This window comes from Puma concolor, chromosome B4, assembly GCF_028749965.1.
Source record: "Puma concolor isolate L17-30 chromosome B4, mPumCon1.1.hap2, whole genome shotgun sequence".
NCBI lineage: Eukaryota > Metazoa > Chordata > Mammalia > Carnivora > Felidae > Puma > Puma concolor.
This window is the reverse complement of record NC_141673.1, coordinates 9,307,623-9,325,583: the sequence shown is the minus strand read 5'-3', so window position 1 is coordinate 9,325,583 and position 17,961 is coordinate 9,307,623. Positions and strand designations below refer to the sequence as shown.

At 58.0% G+C, this 17,961-nt stretch overlaps 1 protein-coding gene across 5 annotated transcripts in view; it reads left to right on the top strand.

Moving 5' to 3' along the window:
* MGAT3 (beta-1,4-mannosyl-glycoprotein 4-beta-N-acetylglucosaminyltransferase) overlaps positions 1-17,961 on the top strand; it is a 57,286-nt gene that overhangs the window by 33,707 nt on the left and 5,618 nt on the right. The window contains exon 1 of one of the 5 annotated variants that reach the window (XM_086712225.1): positions 1,072-1,344. The exons of 2 other annotated variants lie outside the window; for them this stretch is intronic. The gene's annotated coding sequence lies outside the window, so the exon portion shown is untranslated. Of the gene's footprint in view, positions 1-1,071; positions 1,345-2,193; positions 2,606-12,841; positions 16,366-17,961 lie in introns of those variants that run through there. 2 more of the 5 variants (XM_086712226.1, XM_086712223.1) reach the window with 2 other exon arrangements.

Here is a 17,961-nt window from a genome sequence, read left to right as displayed (position 1 = left end):
CTGGTGCTCAGGCTCTCCCGGGAAGCTAGTGGCATGGCTAAGGCCTGGACCCTGGCCACCTGACTCCTGAATGACTCTGACCCCTTGTGGTGATGGTCTGGTCACTGCTGTTCCTTTTTCTTCTTTCTCACCCTCAGTGGGACGTTTGGGCACTTGCGGCCCTTTTCCAGAATGCTCTCGGGATCTAGCAGGGGGAAAAGACTGACTAATCAGAGGAGCAAGAACAGACTGGCGGCTCCATATGAATTCAGGAGCAGGGGCCCAGTGCCTAAAGCCCTGCATGGTGCCCTGTGCCATTTGGTGAGGGCTTCTTGAGCGTCCCCCGGTGGAGACGGTCGGGTCCTGAGCCGAGCGTGCTGCGGCCCCTTGAAGGCAGGGGTGGGCAGAGGTGGATTGGGAAGGAAAAAGAGAAAGGGCTCATTGTTCCAGCTCCACGGAGGCTCCCCAGGTGCATCTGCTCCAGGCCACCTCTCCTGAAGGAGGTGGATGACCTTGCTCGGGCTCCCAGAGAGCTGGAGCTGTAGGTTCTGGGCCAGGAGCAGCCTCGTCACTTCCCCAGATCCCTGTGAGGCGGCGTTACCAGCACCCGCTTTTCTGCCTCCGAGAGAGTAGGATTCCAGAGTTGGGGGCGGGGGGCAGAGCCAGGGTTCCAGCCCATCCTTTGAGCCAGCAGCAGCCGGGCATGGTGCCAGGCACTGAGCACCCAGGGGTGAACCGAGATCACTTCCTGTTTCCCCTTCTTCCTTGCCGCGTCTCCTCCGGACCATCAGCCATCCTGCTCAGAGCGCTTTGAAGGCTGGAGTCCTTCCCCGTGTCTCCGCTCTCCACCGCTCCCCTCCCATTGCAGGGGACCCGTGGAGTTCATGTACATAAGCCACCTCGTTGGGGTGTGCCTTGCCCAGGCAGGATTAGACTTTTCCAAACCCCAGACCAGTTCTGAGAGCCCAGCAGCACTGACTGAAGGTGCGGGTGTGTGGATTTGGGGGCGGGGGGGGGGGGCTGTCATTTATTCCTTCAACAGGCCAAGGTTAGCACCTCCTTTGCATCAGGCTCTGTGCTGGGGCCCCAGGAGAGTTGGGCAGCACCACCCAGTGTCGGGTGAGGAGCTCTGGGGGGCAGGCCAGGGGTGAGGCGGCTCAGTCCTTCCTCAGCCTGGGGGAAGTGCAGTTCAGCTGAGCCTACCTGGGCAGGGAGTGAAAGATTACACAGAAACTTGGAGCCTCCTAGAGGATTTGGACTTTATCCCCGGGGGCAGGTGTTCCAAGCATCGGATGTGGCTTTTGCTTGGCTCGTGGGGCGCAAGCCAGGAGCCCCTTCCCTGGCAAGGCTGCTGCTGTTGTCCAGGTGAGCGTGGATGGTGGCACAGGCAGCGTGGGACAGTGGCACAGGGGGCCGGGCGGGACGACAAGTACCGGGGCGTGGAAGAGACGGGCCTGGCGATGGGGAGCGCGAGGTCAGCGAGAAGCCAGATTCAGGATGACTGCCGGGCTCCTGGCCTGGGAGACTGGGTGGATGGTCACATCTCGGGTTATCAGCTCAGGTTTCGGGAAGCACTATTTGAGCGAGTTCTTTGTGCCTGGTTTTGCGGCGGAGGGTCCCAGGCAGGATGGGAGCCGACTCTGAGCCCAGGCCTCTGCCCTCCAGCCTGGCCCAGACCCCGCCGGGTCTGCTCCTCTCTCTCCCTTAACCCTGCGGGCACTTTAGCCTCTTGAGTGCCCGGCTGCACCTCGCAACTGTGCCCTGTCCACGTGGGGGAGCGCCACTCCACTCCTGCTGCCTGGGTCCACGGGGACCGCCCTCTGCCCCGGGCATGCCGACCCCGTGCATTGATGTGTCTCATCCCCGCTCCTCAAGGCGCAGCTCCTGGAACAAAGCCTCTCCGCGCTACAGCTTGAATCTGTCACCCTCCTGGCCCTGTGCTAGAGCAGGCTCCATGAGGACAGCCGAGGGCTGGGGCACGCCCTCCCCTCCCCTCCCCCACCTCAGGCCTGTGGGGTAGAGACGCAGCTCCGTGCTGAAGTGGCCCTTTGTACATTGTCCCCCTGGGGGAGGGGGGAGCCTGTTGGGAGGGGCTGGCACTGCCCGACACCCTGTGCTGATCTCAGCGGCACTGAGGATCCAGGTGGGGGGGGCGGGGGGCGGGGGGGGGGGTTCTCTGGGCCTGGGATCAGGGGAGAACACCCTGCCGGGTATGGGCTCGCACTGGCCGGGCCTGCCGCCCCACACTAGATGGTACTTGTCACTCAGAGTCTGTCATCACTTCTCAGGCAAGGTCCGTCGTCGCGCACCAGTTGTTTATGGAGCGTCTGCTCCGGGCCAGGCTTTGTCCTAGGGGGTGGGGAGCAGCCGTGACCGGTGACCGAGGCTTACAGGCTTACGATGACCCTGCTCTCCTGTTGACATTCTGAGCCCCGGGGTGTGGGTGGGGGAGACAGGCCACGAACACGTAAACAAGGAGACGGCTAGCTTCCGCTGTGAGTGCTGGGGAGCAGACGACCTGGGCAGGGGACAGCCGCTCTAGCTGGAGGGCCAGGAGGGCCCCTCTGAGCAGGCAGCCACATTCCAGGCCGAGGAGCAGCCAGTGGGAGGACCCTGAGACGGAAAGGTGGGGACTGTGACTGGAGCCGAGTGGATGAGGGAGGCGAGGGCAGCAAAGATTTGGGGACCAGATTGGCGGGGCCTGTGGGCCCAGAGAGGAGTTTGGATTTCATTCTGAGCGAGACCGGTGTGCGGGTGGGGTCGGCGGGGAGGGTCTTCTGGGAGGAGGTTGAGTGGGGTGCGGGGAGGGGGGACATGGCCTGGTGGGGACTTTGCAGTGACAGAATTTGTGGGGCCCAGTGCCAAATGAAAATGTGGGGCCCCGAGGGGTGCCTGGGTGGCTCAGTGAGTTAAGCCTGCGACTCTTGATTTCTGCTCAGGTCAGGAGTCCAGGGTTATGGGATTGAGCCCTGCATCTGGCCCGAAGCTTGCTTAAGATTCTCTTCTCTCTCTCCCTCTGCCCCACCCCCCCCCGCCACTCTTGTGTGCTCTCTTTCTCTCTCTCTCTCTCTGTCTCAAATACAATAAAATAGGGGCACTTGGGTGGCTCACTTGGTTGACCACTTTGGCTCAGGTCACTATCTCCAAGTCTGTGAGTTCGAGCCCCGCGTCGGGCTCTGTGCTGAGAGCTCAGAGCCTGGAGCCTGCTTCGGATTCCGCGTTTCCCTCTCTCTGCCCCTCCCCTGCTCACGCTCGGTCTCTCTCTCTCTCTCAAAAATAAACATTAAAAAAAATAAAAGAAAATAATGAAAAGAAAATATAGGGCCCGTTGTTCAAAAATAATTTCAAGACAGAGAAAAAAGGGGGCAGGAGGGAGGCCAGTGAGGAGGAGGAGTGGGGCTGGGTTCCGGGTGCATTTTGGAAGGACACTCCAGCGGGCCTTGCCCATGACACCAGGCACATGGTGAGGCCATGGTTGGGGGGCACAGGGTGAACTTTTCAGCTCAGGAGGAGCTCAGAGGACTGGTCGGTGCTGAGGCTCTTTGGATGTGACCCTGTTAAGTCATTCGTCATGGGGTGAGGGGCTGGGATGGTCCCACAGTGCAGATGGGGACTCGCAGGCCTAGGGATATTAAGCCACCTGCCCAAGATCACATGGGGCGGGGGCACAGGCAGGATTTGAGTCCAGATTCCAGGGAGTTGCTGCCCATTGTGGTGCCCTGAGAGGTGGGGCTGGGGACTCTTGAGCAGCATCTCCGGGCCTTCGAGGGAGTTTCCTTTCTCGGGGAGGCCAGCCCCAGCCTCCGGGCCTCTCATGGTGATGGCCAATTTCTCATGGTGATGGCCAATCCACAGACGTGGCAGGGGAGGAGGCGGGCAGAGCCGCTCACCGCCCCTGCCTCCCGGGCTTGTCTGCTCTCCCCCAGTGGGTGGGTTATTTGGGTCTCGGAGGCTGAGAGGCCAGGAGCTGGGCAGGGAGCCGCAAGGCAGAAGTGCAGGAGCCTCAGCAGGCCCCACAGGGGTGTGAGCAATGAGCCTGCGTGGGGTCTGGGTCAGTGAACTTTGTGGAAAGACTGGCACCATGTTCTGTTCATGGATTAGAAGAAGCTGGGTTTTTGACTTTCCTCTAATTGGCTGCTCCGTGCGTGTTAATGATCTGCCCAATGAGTCGTTACAGGCTCGTGCCCCCTCCCCTGCCCCCTGCTTCCTTGGCCTCACCCTGGCTGGACCCTGTGCTTCTCTTTTTCTCATTCCTTCCCCCTCCTGGCGCCCAGGACCCACCCCTGCCCCACCCAGCCGGCCCGCACCGCGGAGATGACAGGGCGGTCCTCCCACACTGGCATCCTCTCAGCTGACGTTCACTGTCAGGCACCGAGAGCGGGACTCAGGCCCTCTCAGCCCGCACGGCCGGCCGACGGGACGTTTCTCTGCAGGCTGATGGCGGGCTTCTGAGTTTGCTGGGCTTGAGGGCAGCTCCCCAGGGGAGGCAAGGGCTAGGCTGGGTGTGAAGGAGGAGGAGTCCCCCAGAGCTCTTCTCGGCCAGGCTCTGATTTCTGTCTTCACCCTCTTCAGAAGGAGCCCGGAGAGGGTCATCCCCACCGCCAGGAATGAACGCCTTGCAGTGCTGGACTTGGGCCCGGGGCCAGGCTGGACAGTTGGTCTCCTCTGGGCCCCCAGTGTCTCATCCGGGCCACGGGCTGTTGAGTACTGAGCCCACTCGCAGGTGAACGGTGCAGGGTTTCTGGGGCACAGTCAGGATTCAGGCTCCGCTTCTGGCCCCCCGATGCCCACACTGGGTTTGGGACACCGGGTTCCCCCTGGTAGAGAGCACGTCCAGCCTTTTCCACCTGTACCGCACTCCTCCACTGCCCATCAGTGCCCTGCCAAAAATGCCCAGCAGTGCCTTGGGAGTATGGGAACCGTTCAGGGTGACCTGCCACCCAGAGGGAGCAGGCGAGGCTCCAAGAGGAGACAGGCACGTGGTTTACCAGACCCCTCACCCTGTAAGTAAGGTGGGAACTGAGAGCGCGCCCACGCCCCGGCACCCATGTGCCCCGGCACCCGGCACTTTAGAGCAGCTCCAGCGGGGTGGGGCTGCCCTCACTGCCCCTGGGCCACCTGTTTCTACCTTGTACAGATGAGGGGACTGGAGCCCCGAGCGAGGTGACCCAGCTGGGGAGAGGTGGGGCCGGGAAACCTGCCCAGGTGAAGGCCAGAGCTGAGGCCGGGCCAAGTTTGGCTGTCCCCGGGACATGGCCACCTAACTGCCGCTTGTGCTCAGCCTGGGGGCAGGAGACAGCCTCCAGCGAGGAAACCGCTGTCATCGAGCCACAGCGGCCCGGCACGGGTCGTGGCAGCTGGAACGGGACACTGTGCCTCACCTGTGGTGTGCCACCTCGGGGACCCGAGGCAGGTACCGGGTCAGGGGAGGGCAAGATGGGCCCCGGCAGGGAGAGGCCAGGCGGGTACCGAGGCAGGGTGGCGTGGTGGGGAGCGGGAGGGAGACCCTAGGGTTGGGTCAGACACACTGCTGCCACTCACAGGGCCAGCCAGGCTGGTCACTCAGACCCTCTGAACCTGTTTCCTGTCTGCAACAGCCAAGGGGCTGATATAGGGATGGAATTCGAGAAGGGAGCTGAAGCAGCATTCTGCCAGAGGGCAGCGCGGGGACGGGCCTCAGGCATGCCCTCTCTTTCCCCCTGTGTGGTGACAGGCCGCTGAGGGGTCGGGCAAACAGCAAGTAGACAGAAACCCCCGGAGTATGGGTGCGGCTGGCATGGGACCTTCCCAAGATGATTGAGAATTCCAGAAGTTCCAGGCCAGCAGGTCTAGGGAAAACATAGTGAGTCTTAGGAGGACAGTACTCATGGGCGGGGGGTCTGCAGTACAGGCATGAGCCGGGTTCCCTGAGGGACTTCAGGCCCCCTGGAACCTTCTGAAGTCCATGCCTCACCAGGGAGGTCTCCTGACTGTTTAGAGCACCAGAAGGGTACTGGAGATCCCTACACCGGACCCTGTCCAGGGTGATCTGTTTCTGCTGTCACCAGGTGGGGAGAGGGAAGGGGCCCTGGGGCTCCTGCAGGCTTTCAGGAAACCCTGGGCTTTGTGGTTTTACGTCACTGTTCTGCAGCCAGAGCGCTGCCCTGGGGGGGGCCCCAGGTGGAGGGGAGCCTCAGACAGAAAGGATTTTGGCGATGCGGCTCTCCTGGGCCCAGCGCTCTCGTAACAGGTCCAGTCACCTGCTGGAACCAGGGAGGCTGGGGACTCACAAATGGCAGGCCTGCGGGTTCCTGCCGGGGGCTAAGGTGGAGGTGAGAGGGCTCCTTGCTCTGGGCAAGGCTGAAGGCAGCGGCCTAGACCTTGCCTCCAGAGTGAGGACCCCCAGAGGTGGTGAGTGGGCGTGAGTCCTGCTGCTCCCGGTTGTGAGTCTCAGGCAGGTCCCTCAACACCTGTGCCTGTCTCCTCACCACCCGGTGGCTGTGAGGACCAATGGAGGAAGGCACCTAGGCCACTCAGAACGTGCCAGCTGCCATGAAGGTGATGATGATGGAGGCGCCATCTTCTGGAAGGAATGTTCTGGGCCAACTGCTCCCCAGACCTGTCCAGCCCTGCCCAGTTAGAGGGTTTAGCTGCATCCAGATTACTGACTCAAGAGGGGTGAGAAGGGGTGCCCAGGCTTCTGTCCAAGCAGTCCCCGAAGTGCGGGGGGTCCTTGTCACCCCCTTGGGCTCCACATGCTCTTCAAGGACTCAAACACCCCCCCCCCCCTTGCTGTCACTGCACTGGGAGTTTTCAACCCACAGGCCTTTGTCAGCCTTCTGCCTGACATTCTGTTCCCATTCTGTGAGGTGGCTCCTTCTTGGGTCTCAGCTGAAACGTCCTGTCTTCAGGAGGTCCCCCCTGACACCTGGCATCTGTCATTCGTTTTCGTCATTCATCCTCTGTCCCGCCACCGGACTGAGCTCTAGGGGCGGGACTTCATCTGTGTATCCCAAGCCCCGCTGCAACCCCAACTCCAAAAGCCAGGACCAATCTGCTCTCTCCACCGACCCTAGGGAAGGACAGAAGCGCCGTGACTGACTGTGGTCCTCCCAGCCCCTGGGCGCCTTCCCTCCACCCCGGCCCAGCCCCCACCAGGGTAGCTATGCCCCTTGATTCTTCACCGGGCAAGCCCGTGACTGGATGTGGCCCTGCTGACGGGGACACAGCCAGATCCCTGTTCTACCTTAGTGCTCACCCCTCTGGCTTGTCCCAAACATCCACTGAATGTCTGGGCTGGGCCCCGTGCTGGGCGCCGGGAACACAGGGTCAGCCTGACTTGGAGCGCGCACAGTGTGGGAATGGAATGAACAGGGCAGGGGACAAGACCGAACACTGCTGAGGTTTGCTGTGACGGGGCAGAAGCAGGGGTTGGCGGAGACATGGCCCCTGGCACAGTGGCTGGCGGTCATACTTGGGTGGCCGCCACCTGCTCCTCCTACCCCGGCCCGACAGTGCCTGCACTCCTGCTGGGACCCGTCCACCTTCCCTCCCTGGACCACTAAGGGGACTCGGGCAAAACCACTCCCACTCCTGGGATGGCTGTTCCTCCAGGCCCAATTGGTGACTTTCCTTTCCAGGCTGTGTGTGTGAGGCCATCAGAGCCCCCCGGGGCAGGGGCGGGGAGGGGGGCTTCTGAAATGCATGCCCACCACCACCGTGGGTGGGCATTCATCAGTGCTCTGCCCTTTGAGGTTCACACGGTTCCTTCTCTGCCTGGCTGGGGTTTTCAGACCGGTTTTTGGTGTAGAAAAGTTTTCCGCAAACAAAATCTTACAAGGAACGCCAATGTATGAAATTGAGAAGTTGAGAGAGCATCTTTTTGATGTTTTTTTTTTGGGGGGGGGGGGTTGTCCCTGGCTTTGTTACCTCTCTCCTCTCCCCCCCCCCCCCCCCCTCATTCTCTGGTCCCAGGAGGACCCCGTGAGGTTCCATGGAACCTGATTTGGGAACACCTGTTCTCAGTGGCCACATAGCCCTTTATGTGCTATGTTTGTGTATGTCTGTGTCTATTCCCATCTTCTCCTCCCCAAAGCCACCCACCAAGAGTCTGCTTCCCAGAGACAGATGCCTCAGTCTCCCTCCTGTGACATTCAACACATGCCCCTCACCAGATGTTGTTTCACAAGCACCTACCTGGTGGTCTCTCTTACAGGCAGTGCTGCAGGCACTTGTATTTAAAATCCTGGGGCGCCTGGGTGGTGCAGTCATTTAAGCGTCCCACTCTTGATTTTGGCCCAGGTCATGATCAGTTCGTGTGTTCGAGCCCCACGTCAGGCTCTGCACGGACAGCATGGAGCTTGCTCGGGATTCTCGCTCTCTGCCCCTCCCCCACTCACATATGCAGGCTCTCTCTGTCTCTGTCTCTCTCTCTCAAAATAAATAAGCTTAAAAAAATAAAGTGAAATCTTCACCACAGCCTTGTGACCTGAACACCACAGCTCCGTCGCAGTGCCTCCAGCCGCCTCGGCAGAATGAGGCCCAGCCCCCTCCCTCCCATCCCTCCACCCCCAGGCACTGTGGCTCTCTTCCTCCCTTTCCTCCTTCCCAGACTTTCCCCAGGTCCTACCTCCAGCCCACCTCTTGCCCGTGAGGCCGTGACCCTCCTGCTGCTCACTCCCTCTGTCACTTTGTCACGGCAGCTCGCTACCCCTCCCCACCCTGGTCCTGTGTCCCAGGCCGGAGGCCACAGGCTGCGTCCTCGCCTCCTGCACCGTAGCTGTCCCGATGAGCATCCTCTTCTCCGATCACACTGCCCCTTCCCGTGGCCAGCCCCCCCGTTCCCACAGGGCTGGTGCTGTCATCCCATCTCCCTGCCCTGTTCTCCCCAGTCTAGTCCAAACCTGTGGGCTCCAATGCAGTAGCTGTTAGCACATGCGGCTATTAAACTAAAATTCAAATTAAGTTACGTTGTAAATTAGCTCCTCAGTCTCCCAGTCAATTTCAAGTGCTCGGCAGCCACATGGGGCTAATGGCGGGTGTGTTGGACAGCGCAGAGTGTGCTCTTGGATGGCTCTGGAAGCTAACATGGGCCACCCTCAGGCACAGGCTTAGGGAGTTGCCCCACTGAGAGCCTTCAGTGGCCTGGGGATGAGGCCAACATCTCCACCCCCACCCCCCCCACTGTAAGTGGAGGCTGTGTGGCTCTCAGGCCCTACAGAGCAGTGGATGTGTACAGGTGGGCAGAGGAATGTTCTGCAGGTGGCTTTGCCCTCTGAGCTCCAGTTTCTTCCTGGGTAAAGCGGGGATAATAAGTCCTACCCCCATGATGGCTGGGAGGGTCAAGTATGTGTAAAACCCCCAGCTGACAGCTGGCATGTTATTTAAGCACGTGATAAGTGGTGACCACCATGTTAACATGAATGAGGGAAGGTAGGGGCAGATCTCAAGAGGCAGGGGTCACAACAGCCATGAGCCTCAGTGCTGGGCACTGGGAACCACTGCAGGCTTCTGAGCAAAGCCACCCCATTGGCTGATGCCTGAGGATGACTGATCTGTTTAGCCTCGGTGCTATCCAATAGAACATTCCGGGATGGTGGAAATGTTCTATATCTTCACTACCCATGGGCCTCTGGGGAGCAGACACTGATATCCTCGGTGGGCCAATGACCAGTGGGGAAAGAGGAGGCCCCAGGTCGCTGAGGGCAGGTCCCAGCCTTGGGAACTAACTTTCTCAGGCACATGCTAACCACACCGTGGGAAAGTTCTCCAGCAGCTGGCAGGGGGCTGGGACCAGGCGGAGTTCTGGAGGGGAGGGGTTTGGAGGAAGGAGAGAGGCCCAGGGCACGCTGGCTCATTGTGGAGTATGGGGAGGGGGAGGGTTCATCACGGAAAGAGCTCCTGGGCATGGGCATTGGCTGAGCCTTCAGCCGGGCCCCTGCCCTGGAGCTGTACCAGCAGAAAGAGTAGGGCCCGGATCTCTGTGCCCAGGGGAGTGGCCTGGGTGCCCCATCTGGCTGGTCAAGAACTGGCTCCCATTGTAGCTGTGCATCTCCTTCGGGCCCTGGTTTCCTTATCTGTGGATAAGGAGCAGCAGCTCTCCCACCTGCCCCATGGTGAACAAGGTTTGCCAGGACTTTCTAGTTGCTGGGCAGATGGGGCCCTTGGCCAGGGCTGGCCCTTTAAGCTGACTTCTCTCTGGAGAGACCGGGGAGTAGAAGTCCTGGGGACTGGGCGTCATGATACACCAGACCCTCCCTCAGCCAAGCCATTTGTGTTTAGCCTGGGGCAGAATCCCCAAATCTTCAGCCCCACTGGGTCCCAGGTCTGCCTGTCAGCAGGTGCAGGAGGTTTGGGGAATCTTGGTTTCCATCTGCTTCATTCCCACCAGCCTTGTGTACCGGAGCGAGTAGCTTAACCTCCTGAAGCATCCATTTCCTCATTTATAAATTGGAGACTCACGTACCTTCCTCCAGGGTTGGCCCCAGGAATCGGGCCCCAATTTCTCCAGCCATTGCGGAGGCAGTGCCCGGCACACTGCAAGTTCTTGGTAAATGCTCACCAGTGGCCTGGATGATGTGCTGGCTGTAGGGTGACCCTCGCGTGTCGGCTTGATCCTTATGGAGCTTTGCCTGATGGACATCAGCCGAAGAAATGGATAAAATGAGGGGTAAAGAAATAGATACAGCGTCAGCCGTTTCTCACATCTTGCCAGGACTCCGGAAGTTGTCGTACTCCGTAGCTGCCTCCTCTGCCCTTCTCCCTGTGTAGGATCATGGAACCTCATATCGGAAGGACCCTTATTTAGTCCCGGAGTCTTCTGATCCCTGCGGCGCTGACTTGCTCTGCTTAACCCCAAGGAAGGACCCGGAAGCAGTAGCAGCAGCTCCGGGGAAGCTGATTTAGGTCAACAGAAGGAAGATTTCTAGCAGCCCAACGTGCTTGGAATGGGTGGTGCTAAGAATTGGACAAGCAGAGGCCAGATGGGCACTTGGCATGGGCCTCGGGTGAGGGTGTGGCCAATATTCTTACACCGGGACCCTTCCGACCCTGGGAGAGGAGTCTGGACCTCTGTGGGCTCCACATTCCCTGGGTTCTGAAAGCCAGATGAGTCACTGAGAATGCCTTGTAGGGTGTTGGGTGCCAGTCAGTAGTAAGCAGCCTTCCAATTGGCCCAGTCCTTTAACAAAGCTGGCCAGGAGCAAGGCCTGGCATGTTCAGTTGTATCATCTACATTTGGTTGTCTGGCAGGAAAGCCAAACTGAAGAAAAGAGACAGGCATTTTTAGAGCATCTACCAGTTGCTAGGCTCCTTGCAGGATGCTTGGACACCATGGCTCATCCAGATCTCCCACAGGACTGCATGGGAGAGGATAGCTTCCTTCTTCATCTAAGACTGAGGCTCAGAGAAGCTAAGTAACTTGCTTAAGAGCACACAGGAAATTACAGCTTTGGGATTCAAATGAAATCTTTCTGACTTCCAGTAACAATGGAGGCCACTGCTCACTGAGCACTAACTGTATGCTTAGGCACAGTTACTAGTCCTTTGCATGGATTAACTCATTTGATTCTCAAAACAACCTTATGAGGTAGGGAGTATTACACCTCCGTTTTACAGAGAAGGGGAACTGAGGCAGGGAGAGGTAAGATAACTTGTCAAAATCATAGGCAGTGTTCAGATCTGACATCACAACCGCCGTGCCTACTCTGTGTCTTAGGCAGTTTGATGCCAAGATACACCTCCTGACTCCCCCATGGAGATGGGCGGAGCCCTTGGGTCACATGGGGTAGGACTAGAATGTAGGGTAGAGGTGAGCACAGGGAGGCAGACTTCAGCGCAAAATCAAGATGCCCTTTCAAGCAGATGGACCAATTCCTGGAGAGGCCGTGAGGTTGCATTCAAAGGTGCTCCCAGGCCGGGGGTTTTAGATGGGCCAGTTCCTGCCCAAGAGTGGAGACAAGGTGGGCTGTGGAACCTCCAAGGTTTCCCCAGTGGACATTTCCCAGAGCGTCCTGAACACCTACTAGGTGTCAGATCTCTCTGCTGCTGGACATAGAGTGCAGCTGGTCCCTTCTTCCAGTTGTAGGAGTTGAGTGCCCCATGGCTGTTCCAGAACTGAGGACACCAGGGATCAGGTGTCATGAGGCAGGCAGGGAAGGGGGTCAGAGGATGGTGGGCAAGGCAAGTGACCGTTAGGACATGAGCCACTGAACCACAGAGGAGGCTGGCAGGGGCCAGTGAGAGGCTGGCAGAGGGCATTCCCAGGGCTGAGCTAGGACCCTGGTCAGCGCAGGCAAGCTCAGGACCATGGAGAGCTCCATGGGAGCCTCTCATCACCCGATGACAGTTGTCAGGGTGTGTCTGCACCCAGGAGGCTGCCGCCAGCCTGGTAAGGCCCACAGATGTAGCTTGTGGTCTCCAGGGAGCACCTGTCTTCTCTCTGGCCAAGAGCCCCCACTGGACTCAGCCTGAGCCCTGACCCTGAAGTCATTGCTGGGTTGTGGGGTTTGAGTTCATCTGATTCCCTCCCTCACCCAATCAACCTTCTAAGCAGAGCCCAAAGAAAGAGGGCACAAGGAGGAGAAGGAAGACGTGGGAAGAGGGAGGGAAAGAAGAAAACCTGCCCAGGGGTACCTTCTGGGGCATGGCTACAGCCACAAGTCAGCACAAGAAGAGGAGGCCCAGGTTGGGCTGATCCTGTCACCGTCCTGGGTCAAGATCAGCCTTAGCCTCCCCTGTCCCTGATTATCTGGCTACCAGGAAGCATCCAGCCCATCCCCTACCAACTTCATGCAGGAGACCCAGGCTCCTGGGGCTGGGTACAACTCATGGAGTATGTGTGTATGGGGTTGGGGGTGGGGGGCGGCCTGGGGAAGCTCCTAGAGAGCCTGACAGAAGTTCTTTCTTCCTCCTTTCCCCAGCATCCTGGGAAGTGGGGAGCTGCTTCTCAGCCCCTCCACTGTCAGGCTCAGGTTCAGCCTAGGCTTCACTTACTGAGCCCCTGCTCTGCTCTGTTCCCCTCTGGGACAAGACAGCACCCACCAGGGCCCAGGCTTTGCCAGAGGCTCACCTCCAAGCCTTTGCTCCAGCCATGACCTTACCCGAAGGTTCTCTCTGCTCTCTGCCAGGCTGGGGCATAACAATGAGAGTAAGAAGAGTTAAAGTTTATTTAGCACTCACTGTGTGCCAAGTGCTTTACATGGAGTATTACTGAACCCTCACTTTACAGATGAAAAAGGAGGAAAGTTGTGAACTTGCCCAAGGCTGCACAGATAGGAGATGGCAGAGCCAGGATTTGGACCAGGCAGTCTGGTTCCAGAGTCTGTGTGCACGCAAGTGATGGTGAACACACTGAGGAGACCTCAGTGCAGGGTGCTTTTTGTTTGAGCTTTTTGTACAGCTCCCTGCCCCAGGGAGCTGGTAGTCCCGCTGGGGAGACAGATGTCAGGGGAGGTGAGCCCAGCGTGGTGAGCGTTGCGAACAGGACAGGGCTATGGATTGGTCTCCCCGATTTGGTGTCTCATTTGAAATGGGCGGGACAGAAATGGGTTCAGTACAGCTGTAATTAGTCAAATTAAGATGAGGTCATATTAGAGCGGAGTGGGCCCCTAATCCAATATGACTAGTGTCCTGATAGGAGAAATTTGTGCACATAGACGTGCACACAGGGAGGATACCATGGGACGGTGAAGGCAGAGATGGGGTGCTGCTTCTACAAGCTAAGGATGCCAGAGGTGACCAGCAAAACCACCAGACGCTAGAGGAGAGGCATGAAGCAGATTCTCCCTCTTCAGAAGGAATCAAGTCTGAGGACACTTTGGTCTCAGACTTCTGGCCTCAAGAACTGAAAATAAATTTCTGTTGCTTAAGCCGCAAACACACAGAAAAGTGGGCAGGACAGGAATGCTTATATCCATTTCGTAGATCAGGGAGTTGGGGCTCGGGTTCACAGTGGCTTTATGAGCCCAGAGGCTGATGCAGGGAGTCGGGAAGAGGGTTGGGAGAGCTCGGGATGGTTCCTCCAGGTTGTGACCTGGGACAGGAGGCACTTGGTTTCAAGGGAGGCCAGCCCTGACACACAGCAAGCACCTGAGAAGTATTGGGTGAATTTCACTGAGATGAGTAAAGGCCTAAGTTGTGGCCTCTGAGTTGCCTAAGGTCATTCTCTGTAGGAGGAGGGACTCAGACAGGGGTTTTGTCCTCAGGGAGCTGCGTGCCCAGGGCCTTGGAGGGCCATGGGCGAGCCCATTAGAGACCCCAAGTCCTTCCTCAGTTAAACTTGTTTCTCCAGACAGGTCCTGACCACCACACCCCTCTTGGAGTCCTGAGTTCTTAGAGGCACTCAAACATGCCAGGAGGCAGGAGTAGAGGTTGGAGAGCGGTGGGCTGGACAGTGCCCCCCAGCCCAGCTCCTACTCCCAGATCCAAAGTATTGCTCACCTCCACTCCCATCCAAACTGTGAAGCTTCTAGACCAAGCATACTATGGAAAGGACATGAGATTTGGGTCCAGAGACCAAGGTCAACAGCCAGACTCTGCCATTAGCCAGCTGTGTGACTGGCCACGCCCCTCACTCAGCCTCCATGTTTGCATCTGCTGGGCAGGATGCCGTGGTGAGGGTTAGAGCGAGGACCCTGCAGAGACAGCCCGTCTCAAAGCCCAGCTCTGCCGTTTACCATCTCCATGAAGGCTGTTGAAGGGTGGCCCCCACCCGAGTCAAAGACTACCCCATCCTTCTAGGTCCTGACCCCTTGCTCACACTTCACATCCAGGTCTTTGGCAAATCCAGCAGAATCTGAGCACTTTCTGCAGCCCTCTCCCCCACCCTGGTGAAAGCCACTCTTGTCTTGCCTGGACAGTGCTGGGGCCTCTTCATTGTTCTCCCCGCTCCATTCTTCAGGCAATAGTGTGTTCTCAAAAGAGCAGCCTGAGTGAGCCTCCTCAGACCCAAGTCGGGTCATGTTCCTCCTCTGATCAGAATCCTTTCGTGAAAGCGACATTTCCTGCTGTGGCCCCAGGCTGTGTGTGATCTGGGCGCATCCCTCCCTCCTGAGCGCCGGCTGTTCCTTCTGCCCAGAACCTTCATCCCCTGCTCTCTTGTCATCTTCAAGTCTTTCTCTTAAGTCTCCTCTTCTCAGTGAAGACTGCCCTGGCCCCCGTTTGTCAGTGAAGCCATGTGACCTCCTAATCCTTTACCCTGCTTTTTCTCCGGAGCACTACTCTTGCTAAAGTTATTACCTGACTCGTTGATTTCTAGTTTATTGCAGTCCCTTGCCTAACTCACCCCCATGTGTGCTGCATGGAGGTGGGGGTCCTCGTCTGCCTTGTCCCCTGTGTTCCCAGGGCCTTGCACAGTGCCTGGGACATAGCGGGCTCCTGATAAGCAGTTGCTGAATGAATGGAAGATATGGGTTGGGTGAGCAGCCCGTGGGGTAGCGTGTGGGTCAGTTGCGACGGTGCCTGTTCCATCCACTGGGTTGTCCTCCCTGGTCACCAGTAGACTCTTCGTGAGTGTCACCCTACTTGGGTTGAGTGTGGCAGATGGAGGGGGCTCAGGACAGGTTTACCATAGCTGATCCCACAGAGCCTGACCCTCCCTAATTGTGTGACGGTGGGCAAATTATATCATCTCTCTGTCCCCAGTCTCTTCATCTGTAAAATGGGGCTGGCAATAGCATAGCACCTGCTTCCTGTTGAGAGGATCCAGTGAGGTCAAGTGTGTAATGTGCTCGGGACAATCGCTGGCTTGTAAGCGTCAGTGACCATCGGCTTGTTACCGCTGGGTGTTTCTCGAGGAGGCGTTCGGACAGAGGTAGAAATGCTGTCAGCTGGGGCCTAGTTTGGTTCCATGGATTTCGCTCACAGCTGGGCCACCTGGAGGGATCTAGCCTTAGCTGTAAGGAGGGAGAGAGGTGCTGGCATGAGAGCGGAAGTGGGTGCGGGTCCTGACGTCGCCACCTGCTTAATGTCCTGTGGGAAAAGTCTCGTCACCTTTCCGAGTCTGTTTCCCCATCTGTGAAATGGGTGGTTTACAGTAGTCTCCCAGGGTGGATGAGACAGGAGACCACAGGTGCCGATGCTTTATTTATTCAGTTTCCTATTTATATGCCACTCAGTCAAAAAAAAAAAAAAAATGTATTTGGAGCACTTATCAAAATACATGAAGATAAGATAAGAAGGGATCAGGACAAGAAAAGTAAGAGTGAAGCCAGAAGCAAAGGCGCCCGCAGGAAGTCTGGTCTGTGAGGCACTGACTTGCTCCAGGCCGACCACCTGAGAGTCTCCTCAGCCGCCGGAGCAACACGGGAGCCCCACTCGGCTCGTTCATGCCCAGCAGCAAGCCAGGCCCGGGCCTCATCAGGGGGCCGCCCGCTGAAAGCCCCCGTGAAAGGGGGATCCCAGGCACAGGTGAGTCTGTCTTCCGCAGGGCACATCTGGCCAGGCGTAACGAGATCCTGAAAGCCAGCCTGGCCCAGGAACCGAGGGGCAGCTGGGTCAGTGTGACCTCGGCTACAGGAATTAGTCTGAGTGGCAGCCTGACCCTGCCCTCCACGGCTCATGGGCCAGCTCAGCCCAGCGGGGGCCAGGATCGGGGTGTGCTCCACGGAGGCAGGTTCCAAGGCGGGGGTGGAAATAGCCTGCCGGAAGGATCAGGGCTGCCTGAGTAGGTCCTCAAAGCCCTCTGGCGGGTCACCGTGGAGGCTTCTGCTGTGCTGACATCAGTCTTCAGTGTTGCCTTCTGCCCAGTGTCCGCCACAGCAAGAACTCCTATCTACCCGCCTGTATCGGGCCTCACTCCCTGCCCCTGCACCCACCCTGCTGGCCTGGTCTACCTGGTCTCACTTTGCCAGAGTAGGGCTGGATAGAGAGAGGAGCCAAGACGACCTGCTTCAGAAGGTTGCCAAGGGGCAGCCCCTCCCTCCTCTCTTCCCAAAAGCCAGTGGAGACCGGCCCCTCCCACCCTGGCCCTAGGGCAAGCTGACACTTAGCAGAGGTCAGGCCCCCTCCCCCGATTGTCCTGCCTGTCTGCAGTCAGCTGTGCAGGCCACCCTTGGACAGGCTCCAGGAGCTCCCAGGCATTCAAACTAGAGGAGGTGGGTCCCCTTGGACCCGACAGCACAAGTACCCTGGCCAGTGGGATTGGCGACCCCACTGTTCTCACTAGCTTGCTCAGGACTCCTCGCCAAGGTGAGGCCGGGAAGGGGGTGTAGCACGGGAGTCAAGCCACCCGGGTTCCTGCCCCTGCTTTGTAACCTCAGGCAGGTCCCTGAAGTCCCCTAGGTCCTGGTTTCCTCCTCTATAGAATTAAAGGATTGAAGGAGGTGACTCTTAAAATGTTTTCTAGGTCAAACGTGTCATGGTTCTGTGCGTTATGACCACGCAGCTTAGAGAAGATTAACGTTGGAATCTTCCAGCATTGAAAGCATGGAAGTTTATTGAGCACCTGCTGCCCACCAGGAACACTGTACCCATTTCACAGGTGTAGAAACTGACGTTTAGGATGGTGAGCTGTTCTCGAGGTCACAGAAGTTTGGAGACAAGTGTGCCTCTTTCTACCCTGCTGTCTTCAGAGTTAGGAAGCGGAGGGCAAAGTATGGCAGGAAGGCGCCCAAATGACCCGGAGAAGGGAAGAGAAGCCACAGAAAGGAACATTTTCAGGGAAAGAATGTTTAGGTGGAAGGGCAGTGTCTCACTCATAGGGATCTACGGAAGGGGAAATGAAAACACCAGATGCCAAAGCCCAGTTTCTGTCCTAGCCCCTCCAGCGACCCTGTAGGTCATCCAACCAAGTCGTTGGTCCTACTCGGCCAAATGGGTGTAGCCTCCAGCCTGCCTGCCCGCCTCCCTGGGCCCCGGGACAAAGTGAGCTGGACGCTTACAGTCGGAAGTGCCGTCTCACTACACAGGCTCATTCACGAGATAAGTAGCACATCTGAATAAAGTGTGGACTTTAGTTAATAGTAACGTGGCCATTTCCATTTTTTAGTTATGACAAATGTACCA